Raw genomic sequence first — 13,840 nt, 5'->3', positions numbered from 1 at the left:
AATGCACTCCCATGCTTTTGTTTTGAAGTTAAATTTTTTTTTGGTCTCCATGAACTGTTCCCTCTCTACAAAATTGTGCATACTGCTTTATTCTTCTGCGGCCCACAGAACCAAACATTTCAGAAGACTAATTTATCTCCTGGAATTTATAGTTCTATTTCTAGACTAAAAGGGCTGTGTTCAGTTACTCTTGGATATAGATTCCTCCTCCTCCTCCTCTCCAAGACTCTGTTATCTGACTCATGTCTCCAGACATTAGTGGTTTGCCCCTGAAGTAGTCTTTCATCTGTTTATGGTTGAACAGTTTGTGTGCTACTGGGGCATGGCATAATAACTGAATTTATATTAAATAATTAACATCAAATGAAACAGATTTTTGCTGTAAATGTTATTCCAGTCCAGTTTTATGGAACTACATTCAAACAGCTGAACAGACCCAGAGAAACCTGGACAACCTCCCCCAAAATAAAACAAGCACCCGGCCCCCAAACTTTCTCTGGTGACAAAAACCTTCCTTCAGATGCAGAGGCAGAGCCCCAGCTTCGTTCAGGATGAGCCCTCCCTCGCAGGGAGAGGCTCTGGGGAAGTCCATGGGGTGGCTCACAGAATGAGCTATTGCTCAACCATGCTGAGCACAATTAGTCGTGTACAACATACAAGCAATGAACTGATTTAATTTCCCTGTCAATCAGCAGGGAAAAAGGGCCAGCACAACGCAGAGAGTCGCTTCTCTTCAATCTGAGAAGAGCTTTGGGGGAAATATTGTAAATGTCATAATACAATATGTTAAATATAGTAGTTAAAATACTGTTCTGCAGCCAAATTCTCTTCTTAGACACACACACAACTCCCACTGGCAGGAACGGGAGTTGTGCAGGGTAGCCCCAAATGAGGAAAAGCTGTTCTGGGGAGGGAAGGAGGCTGATCAGTGTGTGTGTGTGTGTGTGTTTGTGTGTGTGTGTGCCCTCTGACAGCAACAGGGACCTGTGGATATGAAAATATTCTGGATAACTTTACAGGCTATTGAGAAACAATTTTGGAAGAGATTTCTAATCCCATGCTCCAGGACGCTGGACTAAATCCTAGGTCAAAGCCAGCATTTCTGTCCCTCTGTACTAATGAACCGTGGACTAAGGAAGTGCAGGAGTGAAGCCAAGAAGACCCCAGCCCTAATCCTGACTTCAACACTCCCTGTTTGTGGTTACATGCAGACAACTTAAAGCTGTTTATTCCACACTGTGTGAAACTTAAACATGATAATGCTGATAAGGGCAGCAGCTGTGCAGAGGCTGAGCACAAGGACTGTGCTTCCCATGTTCTGCAGTGACTCCTCCTTGTCTGAAAGTACAGCAGCTGCACAGGCAGAGGTTTGCTCCAACTAAAGCCATTCCTAACCAGGGAGCTGGGACACTGCCAGGCCCCTGGCTCCAGCACACGGCAAAGCTTTTCTGGGTGGGTAGTTAATAAACACCAATACAATCACAGAAACATGGAACGGTCAGGGTTGGAAGGGATATTAAAGAATCATCCAGTTCCACTGCCTGCCATGGGCAGGGACACCTCCCACTGTCCCAGGCTGCCCCAAGCCCCATCCAGCCTGGCCTTGGGCACTGCCAGGGATCCAGGGGCAGCCCCAGCTGCTCTGGGCACCCTGTGCCAGGGCCTGCCCACCCTCACAGGGAACAACTCCTTCCCAATATCCCATCTAACCCTGCCTTCTGGTAGTTTTAAGCCATTAAATACAAAAAGCCATTTATTTCGGGTAAAAGCCATTGGATACAAATAGATAAATACTGTTTCCCTGGCAGTGGTGGTTCCAGGTTGTAGCTTAGTCTTTGTAACCACCTTAATCTTTGTAACCACAAAGAGGTGACAGAACCTCCATTCCTGGAGGTGTCCAAGGAATGGCTGGATGTGGCACTCAGTGCTCTGGTCTGGGTGACAAGGTGCTGATCAGTCACAGGTTGTACTCGATAATCTTGGAAGTATTTTCCATCCTAAATGATTCTGTGTGATTCTGTGAGGTTATGGGAGAACTATCATTTTGGGACACCAAATGTGCCCTGATCCATACTTTCCCTTCCTTACACCTGCTCCCCCTAAGGAGCTACAGGCATGCTAAGGCCATATTTTGATATATTCTCCATATTTGATCATATTCTTTGCTGACCAGCAGGAAGCCACATAAAGCAGAAGCTGCACAGTAATTAAAGAGCCCAGAGCTATCAGCAGGTGTGGACACTGAAGGAGGTGTGAGACCACTCAAGGAGGAACGAGTCAGAACAGCTCAGTGTGAACAGAGGAGTGGAAAGAAGAAGAAAGAGGCACAATCCATCCTTTGGACTTTTCCCCATGTAAATTTTTCTTATCACTTTAAAATCCATTATTTTTTTAATGGAGTTGACACACAGAGGCAAATTAATTCCACAATTTAAGTAGGTTTTACGTGGGGGTGAAAAAAAAAAGGAGTTCCTGCTATTTGCTTTAACTGCTCAGAAGTTTCATGTGGCAAACACTTATTCTTAAATTGAGTACCACATAATCGCTCCCATTACACCTCCTCCATGCCACTCAGGCTATTACAGATCTTTATCATATTTCCCCTTCAATCATCTCATTTTCCAAGCTGAGGGGGATACGGGGGAACGGCACACAATATTCAAGAGGTGAGCACACATGAATTTATCTAGTGGCATAATGATGTTGTCTGGTTTAGTGGCATTTTGCTGCAGTTGTGATGGTGGAAGGATACAGATGGATCAGAGCTCATGGACAGATGTAGCACCTTTTATTGCACCAGCTATACAGCTGGAAAAATTAAATGAGCTTTCAGGCACACATGCCTATAGATTCTAGTTGCTTTTCTGGCTGCCTAGGAGCTTTGACTGATGTTTCTTCAAACTATCAGCGGTGGCTCTCAGATCTCTTTTCTAAGTGGTGAGAGCTGAAGAGGAGCTCATCAGTGAGTACACACAGACAAGGCTTGGGGCTTCCCTTTGAGCCTGGCAGAATTGAATTCAATCTGCAGTTTTGCCACAGAGTCCTTTGGCACTGTGGGACCCTCTGCAGCTCTCTGATGGCTTTGCCTTTGCCTTTTGCACCATTTTGTAACATCGCTTCATTATTCCTCTGTTTTCTGGAGGAAATTTGTAAAAGCAGGTGAATAAAATGCAGGGGTAGAAATAGTCTGTGTGTTTCTTCTGCAGTAGGGCACAGGTATTGATGGGCTCAATAGCTATTCAGAATGAACAATCTCTCCAATGTAAGAGTTTTTACTGAGGCATCGTTGGCTCTTTCAAACCCCAGTTCACATGGACTTTTCCCCTGCTGGGTCCCGATCATTACAGTTCCCAGCTGAGCAGCTGTCAATTTGGGATTACCTCACTTCCAGGATCCCAGTTGGGAAAGCCTTGTTAAACTCTCGCATTGCAAAGCAATCAAACATGTTTGTTTGATTGTTTGTTTGTTTGTTTGTGATGATTTATGCTGTGATTAGGCTTTTGATATTACAGTGGTTGGGGTAAGGTGCAAGCAAGCTCTTGAAACAGTGCCAGCACTAAGTCAATATTTCATTAAGACTCATTTATGAGAGAGCTGATGAAGGACTAGAGTGAGGTCTCTACACATTTCATATTCATCTATTTGGGTAAGGCAGCTGATTATTTAAAATGTATTTAGATACTTGGTGTAGTTGTAACTGGTACAATTCCTAATGTGGGAAGAGTCAAAATGATAAAAAGTGTCTTTTATGAACAAAATTTAATCTGCTTCCCTATAAAAATTAAAAGTGATTGTAAATATGTGAGTGTAAAGACACTTCTATGGCTGTGTCTGCGTGGCTGTACAGACACAGCTCTGCAGAGCAGGGGGAAAGTTTGAAAGAAGAGCCTGGGCATTATTGAGACCAGGCTGTGCTGCCTGTGGTGGGAATTATTTATAGCATTTTTGGCAAGGGCATATATTTCCTTCCTGGATTTTCACTTCTTCTCCATCTCTTTGCTCTCCCTATCACACTCAGCTAATCCACACCATGGGACACTCACTTGCCAAGGCCCGTCCGTGCCCCCCGCTCAGCCCAGGCACCAAGAGGGTTTTTCTCCACCTCAGCAGCACCATCAGATGCCATATGAGTGAGAGGCACTCAACTCAGCTTTTGGCCATCTGAGGAAGCATCCACACAATGAGCTCCTCAGCCAGTGCCCACTGACAGGGAAGGCTTGAACACCACAGAAAGCCTCGTGTCAAAGTGAGGGAATGAAGTGAAATGTTACTCCAGCCCTGACAAACAGCTGGCACGGGTGCCGCCAGGGAAGATTAATGCCTCCCTTCTCCTCACCTGCACTGACATGATGTTCTCTGACACTCAGATCTAATTGTAGGAGCCGAGGTGTAGGAAGCGTCACCCTCTCTTAAAATGTTATCAGGTAATGGGTCTGTGATGATGTGGAGACAAACAGGAGGTTAACAGACAGGTCTTTATCTCCTGCATGCGGAAGGAGGGCTGCGTGTCTGCCGCACCGATAGCGATCGCTGTGGGATGTGCTTTCCTGTGCTGCGAGGGAAATTATACACAGAGGTCAACACACTCAATGAGATGCTGCCAAAATATGTATTTCCTTTCTGCAGACCTTTTTTGAAGAAAGGTCTCATGCTGGAGACTGTAATTAATAAAGGAAATATTTATACAGTGTCACAGAATTTACCAGTCACTCTATAAACATAGATGATCCATGTTCCCTGTCCCAAAGCACTTAAGGGCTAAAAAAGGCAAGAGACACGGAGCAGTTTAGATGAGGGAGAGAGCAGGGATTATTAATGGTGAGAAGAAAGAGGATGGGTTGCAGGGAAGGCTTTTGGAGCAGGGAAAGCTTCATCATGGAAATCGAGGCGATTGTGAGGCCAGGATGGAAAAGTTGAAGATTGAGGCAAAAGTGTTTGAAGGGGCAGATGCAGATGTGGGCACATCTGGGAGCAGAGGTTCCACAGCGATGCTGGTGGAGTGACTGGTGGGAAAACTGCAGAGGAGCTCAACAGCAGATGTGGAGTAAAGGCCCTGCAGAACGTGGGCTGTCATTGCCTCAGCAGAAAGGGTGAGTGCCCAGTGAGCTGGGAAAGCTGCTGGAGCAAGGGGAGCTCAGGGAAAGGTGGAGAGCCAGCGATGGAGAAGGGAGGAAAAGCATTGCAGAAAATGCTGAATGAATGTGTGGTGGAGAGAGGAGAAGTAGGAACATGCTGCTGCAGAGAGGAGAGGAAGTGAGATAAAGGACAGGAAGTTCAGGCAGCAAGAGTTAAGAACTTTGCCATTGATTTTGGGGACAAAGGAGGAAAATAAACGATAGAGAAGTGAGTGGGATTAGGGGAAGTGCTCAAAGATAAGCATGGCAAGAAGGTAGAAAGTGAAAGACAAAGGTGAGCAGGCAGCACGGGCAAAGAATTAATCAGGGTCAGGGAAGTGGAGGGGACAGTTAAGCAATCAGGAGCCTGAGCTGCTTCTGACATTGTCATTTTTCTCCTCTGGTGGGAAAAAAAAGGAATTAAGATGATTTTCAAATATTCAAGCAATAAAAGTCAGGCATTGCAACTCCCCCCAGCTTGTGACTGCCTGATTCAGCCCCACTTGTGCTTTGGCTGGGGGCAGCACTGGGGTGGGGTTGCAGTGAGCCCTGGGAGAGGCGATGCTGCAGCTCTGCTGCGCTTGGTGAAACTGGTCCTCATCCAAGAACCGCAGAGTTCAGGCAATTCAGATATTCAGTAGTTTCCAGTATTCCCTTGGAAAGATAAAGTCTACGTATGCCTGAGTTTTGAAGTAGTAAAATGCCACAGTATTTTTAGTCTTTGTTTGATCAAAGGAAAATGAACCAGAGAGACAAGTGAAAAATTACCCAGGAGCTGAAGTCACCGGTGATGTCTTTTATTGCACTATCATACAAATAGGAAGGATGTTCTTTTCATCTGACATAATGAAAAATGTATACCCTTTTCAAACTCACTGGTATTCATTCTGAAGTTAGCCCTCCCAAAAAAAAAACCAACAAACCCTTGACATTACCTAGAACTTGACGAGTTCTGATTAATTTAATAGGAAAAAAATCTCTTGATATCAAATACCAGCTACTGTTCAGGAGAAGGTGAAGGGAATATGAATTTTATTTTAAACTCATCTATTACCTACAAGTAATAATAAAGAGCAATTTTCAGACTTTTCTCATACTAATATTTTTTGTTCATATTAGATTAATCAAGACAGAAATATTCTCGTAAGAGTTAGGGATGGTTCATTCCTGAGTAGTTACAGCTCCAAGCATTATCCAGTCAGGTAGGCAAAATAAGGTTTTTATCCCATGTGAAAAATGTGTTCTGCTCCAAAATTCCAGTGCCTTTGCATCGCAGAGGTGTCAGCCAACACTGGGGCCATATTGTGCAAAGTATGGGGGGCACTTTAGCATGACATCCTTCATCCTCCCTTGCTAAAAGTCCAGCCTGGGACCAGAAATGAAGTGGTGGTGGTGGTGGTGGTGTGTGACTGGGGACAGACACCCACAGTTAAGCGGCGTTCCCAAGGTCACATGGGAAGTCTAGGGCAGAAATAAACCCTGAAATCAGATCTCTTGGGTCCCATCCAGTTCCTTAACCAGAAAACACTCTTACCACATCCTGTGCAAGAGAAGTCAAGGCAGTTGTAGCTGTCCCTGCTAAGGTAACAGCAGCTGTGGGTCTCCTTTGGGGTCTGACTCCACACTTTTTAAAGCTGATGGCAAAAGTCACGCTGAATTGAAGGGCCAACAGTCAAGCCCTGAGGTGCTTTCATTCCCATCATGTCTTTCATTTGATTTTGCACAATGCCAGTGAAAGTGCACTCCCAGCACACAGCCCTTTGTGGGTTTGAACCAGCGGTGGCCACGTCCAGCTCAGGTTTGTAGCCTCACCTTTGTACCTGATCAATGCACCTTTACATCTCCATGAGGAGAAGCACTTGCCTTCCCTCCCACATTTTATGGCAACTCACAAAGGCTGCTTTTGAGCTGCTGCTTATCATAAAGCACGTTGGGAGTTCGTGGGCTTCTGAGCTGAAACTGGGGGGCAAAAGAAGATCCTTCCCAAAATATAGTTTAGGGATATATTACTGCATCCAGCAAGTACTTCCAAATAAATGGGACCGTTCCTGGCTGTGCCACTGGGTGGTTAGTGATGGAGGTGCAGCCAGAGAGGTCCTGGGGAAACTCTCCTGGCTCTGGGAGCACTTCTGTGTGCTCGAATGACTGTTCTTCTGCTGATTTGTAAGACTAAAAGGTCTGTCTGTTGAAGCTTCTTTTGTCAGAAGAATCTTATTCCACGCTTTTCCTCTCCACCAGAACGGGGGAGGTGATGGGAGAGCTTTCTGGGAAATACACTGCATGACCCTTTCCTGTCCACAGGCAGTTTGACCAGCAGATCCTTATCCCAGCCTCTGGGGTGGAGGTTTCCTGCAGGTAGCTGCAGAAACATAATATTTGTGTATTTCAAAGACAAGGGATTTTTTAATTTTCTATCAATTTTCGTGCGTAATAAGAATCCCCACCACTTCGCAGGATCCTCGTCATAAAAGACTTCTGGGATGGATTAAACTCCTTGGCACCTCCTCAGTGATTAATCAATCTCAACAGGCATTTATTGCTTTGTTCACTACAGCACAGGAGAGATTATCCCTTAAATATACTTGACTCTTTTGGTACCATTCAATTACACCAAAAAGAGCCCCAACACATATACAATTATTTTGAACTAGTTCTCCAGCGAGGAGCAATTGATCTTTGAGAGTCTCTTCCTCTTCTTGTTATGCTGATTAATAGCCTTGGAGTTAGTCCCTGAGAGGAAAACATTTCCCAAAATAGATGACAGTTCCCATCTTCATATTTTAATCCCTCAAGGGCCCTTTGCATCCACAACGAAGCCTGGAGGAATATTCCCATTTCTCCCCATCTTTTTTAACCTTGTCACCTCCATGATAGAGCCACCCAGCTCCCAGTGCAGGGAATGGAAATGGGAATTCTTGGTGCCACTTAGGGCCACCCTGTGCATGCCTGTGTCCCACAACAGGCTGTCAGTGTCCTCGTGGGGATGCACCACGTCAGGGAGTGCCTCAGAAACCACTGGCTGTGTCAGTGGGAGAGCCCAGTGCTTCCTGAGCAACTCTCCTCCAGTGCTGAGGGAAGAGGAGCATCCTCCTTCCCTACTGAGGTGGAAATTCCGGCGTAAATAATGACAGAAATCCTGGGAAGGGGAGAGGGTGGATGGTAAACAGGAGGAGGACAGTGCCATGACTGCAGCAGGTGGCCTGGGGAGCCCACCTTCCTGCTGGTGACAGGTTCATGCATTTTCCTTCTTTGAAACACGAGTCTCATGGCTGGAGGTGCATTTATAGCTGCTCTCGTGGCGAGCACATGAGCCTGCAGTCATTTGGAGGTTGCACACTGCACTCTTATCCTTGGGAATGCTTTTAATACTATCCCCTACCAAATGCAAACAGCATGAGGGAAGAGGTGACTGTAAACCTCAGACCCCTCCCATCAAGTTGGACTTGATGATCTTAGAGGGCTTTTCCAGCCTCAAGGATTCCATGATTCTGTGGGACACTGGGAGAGGAGCAGGGCTCTCTGCTGCCTGTGCCTGGGCTCGGGTGCGTGATCCTGGTGCTGGAGCTCCACATGGTTTCCCTTTAAAGGAATAACACAGGGTTGGTTTGCAAACAAAATAATGATCTTTTCTTACTTTTCAGGAAATGGTTTTTAATACAGTTTATTGAAGCAAGGGAAAAACAATTTAATTGTGAGAGCTGCTGTGAACCATATTTAACCCCCAACGTACTAGAAAGAGGGTTTTCAGATAAGTTATGGTTTTTAATCTAAGTTAAACCATTATATACATAAGCACTATGTTTTTACTATTCTAATAACTGCCAGCTTGGACTTACCAATTCTTTTTTTATCATCTTTTTTGTCTTGCAAGACAGACCGCTGTATTTGAACTTTAGGAAAAATTTTACATTTTATTTTTCTTCACGTCTTTTCTACAATGCCTGGTGCAATACTGAATCCTTAAATCTGAGCATGACTTCCCTCAGCATATCTGTAACTTACTGGCTTTCCTAAGTGATTTGAAATGGTTGGATAAAATTCCTGCTTTTAAGAAGTGCATGCAAGTGGTCACATCTCATCTGTCCTGGATGGCATCCAGTGATCTGTTGTTAGCTCAACCCTCTGATTAATAATTTACATATACATTACTAGCGCTTGAAATGAAGTTTCTTTCCTGCAATGATTAATTACTGAATGAACAGTATTGAAAACATATTATTCTCATCATTCATTTGGGGAGATAATCTTGATAAAACATGAAATTAATTACGTGACAGCCATGGAGAGGTTTTAAGATTTACACTGACTTTCTGCCCCTTGAATAACTGTCATTAAGCTGCAACAAAACCCTTCACAACAGCAATTCCATATGTGAAATTCTTAGGCAAAAAAAGAGAACGTTTTAAGAAAGAAAACTTGACTTCTTGAGTTCTTCTGTACACAAACATCACATCATTGTGCTCCTTCCCAGTACTTCATGTACCCGTTGTGCCTTTCCTGCCAAGCCCTAGCAATGCTTTACAACCATTAATTAATCAAAGTTTCCCAACAGCCCTGGCCATAGGTCAGGTTGCAGTGCCCCGGCTGCAGCAGAGCCAGGTCGGGCACAATTGGGTTAAGACAAGGAGGGAAAGGGCAAAGACAAGACAAGAGCCCTGGAGATCTTTGCAGCTTCACCCCACTCCCAGCCAGGGCATCCTGCAAGGATATATTAATAACTCCTGTCTATTCCCACATCCAGCAACCTTTGTTATTAAAAAATCCATCAGAATCACTCTGTTCCCAGCAAACAATAATCCACAGACTGTAATTTTAGCAAAACTTTTTTTTCTTAAGCATTTTGTCCACCTTTCTAGAGAAATGAACATTTCTTCCCACTCTAACCACTTTTCTAACCACTTGTGAAGTGCTCTCCAGGGATGACCATCATGCTTAGTCCCCGTCCCATAGCAGCACCAGCAGCTCCTGGCATAGCCCAATAAATGGCAAAAAAACCCTGTGACATCACTTCCAAGCCTTCCTCTCTCTGTGGGATGTTGGGCCAACTTCAGCCTCCAAGGTCCCACCCCTCTGTGCAGTTCTGTTCTATCAGTGGCAGGTAGACAGTGTTTTTCCTTAGGATGCATTTTCACCTGCCTCAGTTCTCTCCCAAACACGTTTTAAGTATTCTTAGTCCCCAAAAGATCTCAGATTTTTTATTATTATTATTATTATTATGGGCCTTTCAGTGTCCTTCAAGAATGTTATTGTAGTCACTGATGGTTTGGTTTGAGTTGAAAGGGTCCTGTAAGCAAGAAAGGATAACAGGATGTGCCCCCTAGAAAAATTGGTGCTGCCTAAAAAGATTGCTGCCCACACACGGGTTTATCTCTGGGACACGATCAGTAAAAAATCTATGATAAAAAAATACTCTCTTTGGGACTAAACCCGTAAGCTTCCAGACTTCTCAGGAGTCTGGAGCCCAGGGACACAATCCAAGGGGAGAGAAGTCAGCGCTGCAATCATGTTTCTACTCTGTGAGCCAAACAGGCTTTGTCTTATACAGCCTTTTTCCACCCTAAGGCAGCTTATGACAACAGTTTCTACCAACACCAGCCGTGTCCTGGCAGACTCCCTGTCTCTTGCTTGAAGATAAAGATTACAATAGCATCTGGGCGGAGGCCTGGGCGAGGAAACACTTCCCACAGCATCCCTGGGGATGTTTTCCGGAGCCCTGGCAGGCATGCCTGCAGTGCCTGGGGGCCAGTGCTCCTGCCAGGATGTGCAGCGAGCACAGCAGCTCTCCTGGCTCAGGGAAGGGCAGAGCCCATCCAGGGGCTGGTGGGTGACTCCAGGGGCAGGTGGATGGTTCCAGGGGCAGGTAGGTGACTCCAGGGGCAGGTGGATGGTTCCAGGGGCAGGTGGGTGACTCCAGGGGCAGGTGGATGGTTCCAGGGGCAGGTGGGTGACTCCAGGGGCAGGTGAGTGATTCCAGGGGCAGGTGGATGGTTCCAGGGGCAGGTGGGTGACTGCAGAGGCAGGTGGGTGACTGCAGAGGCAGGTGGGTGATTCCAGAGGCAGGTGGGTGACTCCAGAGGCAGGTGGGTGATTCCAGGGGCAGGTGGATGGTTCCAGGGGCAGGTGGGTGACTGCAGAGGCAGGTGGGTGACTCCAGAGGCAGGTGGGTGATTCCAGAGGCAGGTGGGTGACTCCAGAGGCAGGTGGGTGATTCCAGGGGCAGGTGGGTGACTCCAGAGGCAGGTGGGTGACTCCAGAGGCAGGTGAGTGATTCCAGGGGCAGGTGAATGGTTCCAGGGGCAGGTGGGTGACTGCAGAGGCAGGTGGGTGACTGCAGAGGCAGGTGGGTGATTCCAGAGGCAGGTGGGTGACTCCAGAGGCAGGTGGGTAGCTGCAGGGCTCTGCCACCACACCAGCTGGCACAGGAGCAGCGAGGGAACTGCTGCCATTTACAGCTGGAAAAATGGAGATGCTGAAAGAGTGCAAGGTCATGCCCAGCCATGGAGGACTTGCTCCTGCTTCGTGCTGAGCAGTTTTTCCAAATCGACCAGTCCTTAAGTGTGTGAGCAGCCCTAAGGAAGCCAGCAGGGTTATTCCTGTCCTTACAGTTAAACCACACAGAAGTGCTTTGCTGGCCTGGAGCCAGGAGACTCCGTCCTGTGGGACCTGGGGGAAAAATGCTGAGCCACATCCCGACATCCCGAGGGGCTGCTCCCCATCCCTGAGCCCCTTGTGTAGCCATGGGTGTCCCAGCAGGCAAAGCAGTGCTTTCCTCAGGCTCCTCTGTCTGAGCGCCCTGCCAAAGTTTGGGAAGTGCCTGTCTGGAGGAGCCACAGGTCCCTGTGGTGCCTCCCCCCAAAATCCATGGCAGCACCATGGGCAGACAGCACACACCTGTCCTGGGCAGGGGAGTGCCACCCCACACAGGAGCTCTTCATGCACTGCTTGTCAGTCCCGCTGTCACATATGCTCACAGTGCACTGTAGTCACATTTTTCCCTTCCTGACCCTCAACATCTCAATTTTCTGTCTGCCTTTGAAATCTTGGCTAATTAGGAGGCTACATGTTCCCTGTGAGACTGGCCTTTTGTGCAGAGTTTGTAATTAGAGTGACTGTGCAGTGCTCTATTAATTGCAAGAATTGTGATTTTTAGATTAATGAGTTAATTGCTAATATCTGCATACGACATTCCCTCAAGATGTATTACATTACAGTAAATAAACCTTGTGCCTGGAATGGCAGGCATTAAAGGAAACTGCCATGATTAGTTTGAATACTTTAGATAGCTAAAATAATATTTACTCAAAACACAATGTGTGTAAAACTGGATTTTAAAGCCTTTTTTTTCCCCCCAGCCTCCCTCACTAGATAACATTTATATTTGATAGCTGGCAGCCAGGAGCTGCCAGGATGCTTCTCTTCCCACAGAGATCCTCCAACCCTGCCCAGCTCCACTTGGGCTCTCCATCCAGCCCTCCCTCTCCAACTACACTTTGTAACTCCTTCAGACTTCATCCCAAACGCTGCACCTTGTCCTTGTTTCCTCCTGAAGGATGCTCCAGCAGCAGCTGCTGCCATCCCGATGCACATCCCCAGCCCCCAGCACGCAGGAGCCAAGGAAAAGCTGAAGCTGCAGAAGTTGCAACAGGATGGGGAGAATGATCCATATTTAAACTCCCAGGATGCTCCTGCTTAACTGTTGTAGCAAAATCCCTTGGAAATGTAACAGCCAGAGCTAGCCAAGACCTTGGTAACAGCTGAGTGATTTTCATCAGACAAGTAGCTGTTTGCTGAAAAGTGCAATTTTGGGACAGCTGAAACTATTTGCAAATTCATCATGATTTCAGGAAATAGCCTCCTGTAGAATAAAAGCCCCAAATGAAAAAGTTTCCCAGTTTCCCAGTTTGATATTTTCTAGATTAAGTGCCTCTTTTTGTTTTGCAAATGAAATTTGATTTAGATATTTATCTAAATTAGATAAAAACCTGCAGAGGATGAATGCCAATGTTGGTTTGCACAACACAATCCCTTTGGGGTTGGCTCTGAGTAGTTCTTTCCTTTTTGTACTTTCTGTTTATCTGTTTAAACAAAACCTAGGCCCTACCCAACACAATTTCCCAGGATTTTAGTTTAGGCCGAGTTTTGCACAGGAGTTATTCCCATCCTTGCTAATGCACAGAAATAAAGGCAGGATGAGTTAATTCCAGTAATGAGCAACTGCTTAGCTCAGGATCCATACCCAACAGACTTCTCAGAGGTACAAAGAAAAGTTTATCTGGAAATCACATTGCATTTGTGGTTTATAAAACTCCTCTTTGCTCACACTGCTGAGAGCCAACGCAGCGCAGGGGCATTGCTGCTGCTCCCCAGCTTCTCAACAAGAATCACTCCAGACTCAGTCCCTCTAGCTTTAGGTACCTGAGTTTTAAACAAGATGGTTCATTAAATGAACTAAAATTTCCCTAGAAAACAGCATCAATGGCATTTGAAATATCCTCTTCACTTGTCAAAGTGTTTGAGCCTGGCTAGCGAAGACTTCTGCTTGCTTCCTCAAGGAGAGCAGCTGTCCCTGTTGCTGCCTGTTCGTTGATATGGTCACATCCAAATGCGTGCTTTGGAAAGAGGATTGCATGGAATTCTGGTTTGGGAGACTGGCCTGTACCTCCAATATCCACCCAAGTACTGCTGCACCTCCCAGGGCTCTTCATCGTGCTACTGAATGCACTCAC

The sequence above is a fragment of the Aphelocoma coerulescens genome, chromosome 6 (assembly GCF_041296385.1).
Source record: "Aphelocoma coerulescens isolate FSJ_1873_10779 chromosome 6, UR_Acoe_1.0, whole genome shotgun sequence".
Classification (NCBI taxonomy): Eukaryota; Metazoa; Chordata; class Aves; order Passeriformes; family Corvidae; genus Aphelocoma; species Aphelocoma coerulescens.
Note: the sequence above shows the minus strand (reverse complement) of the source record.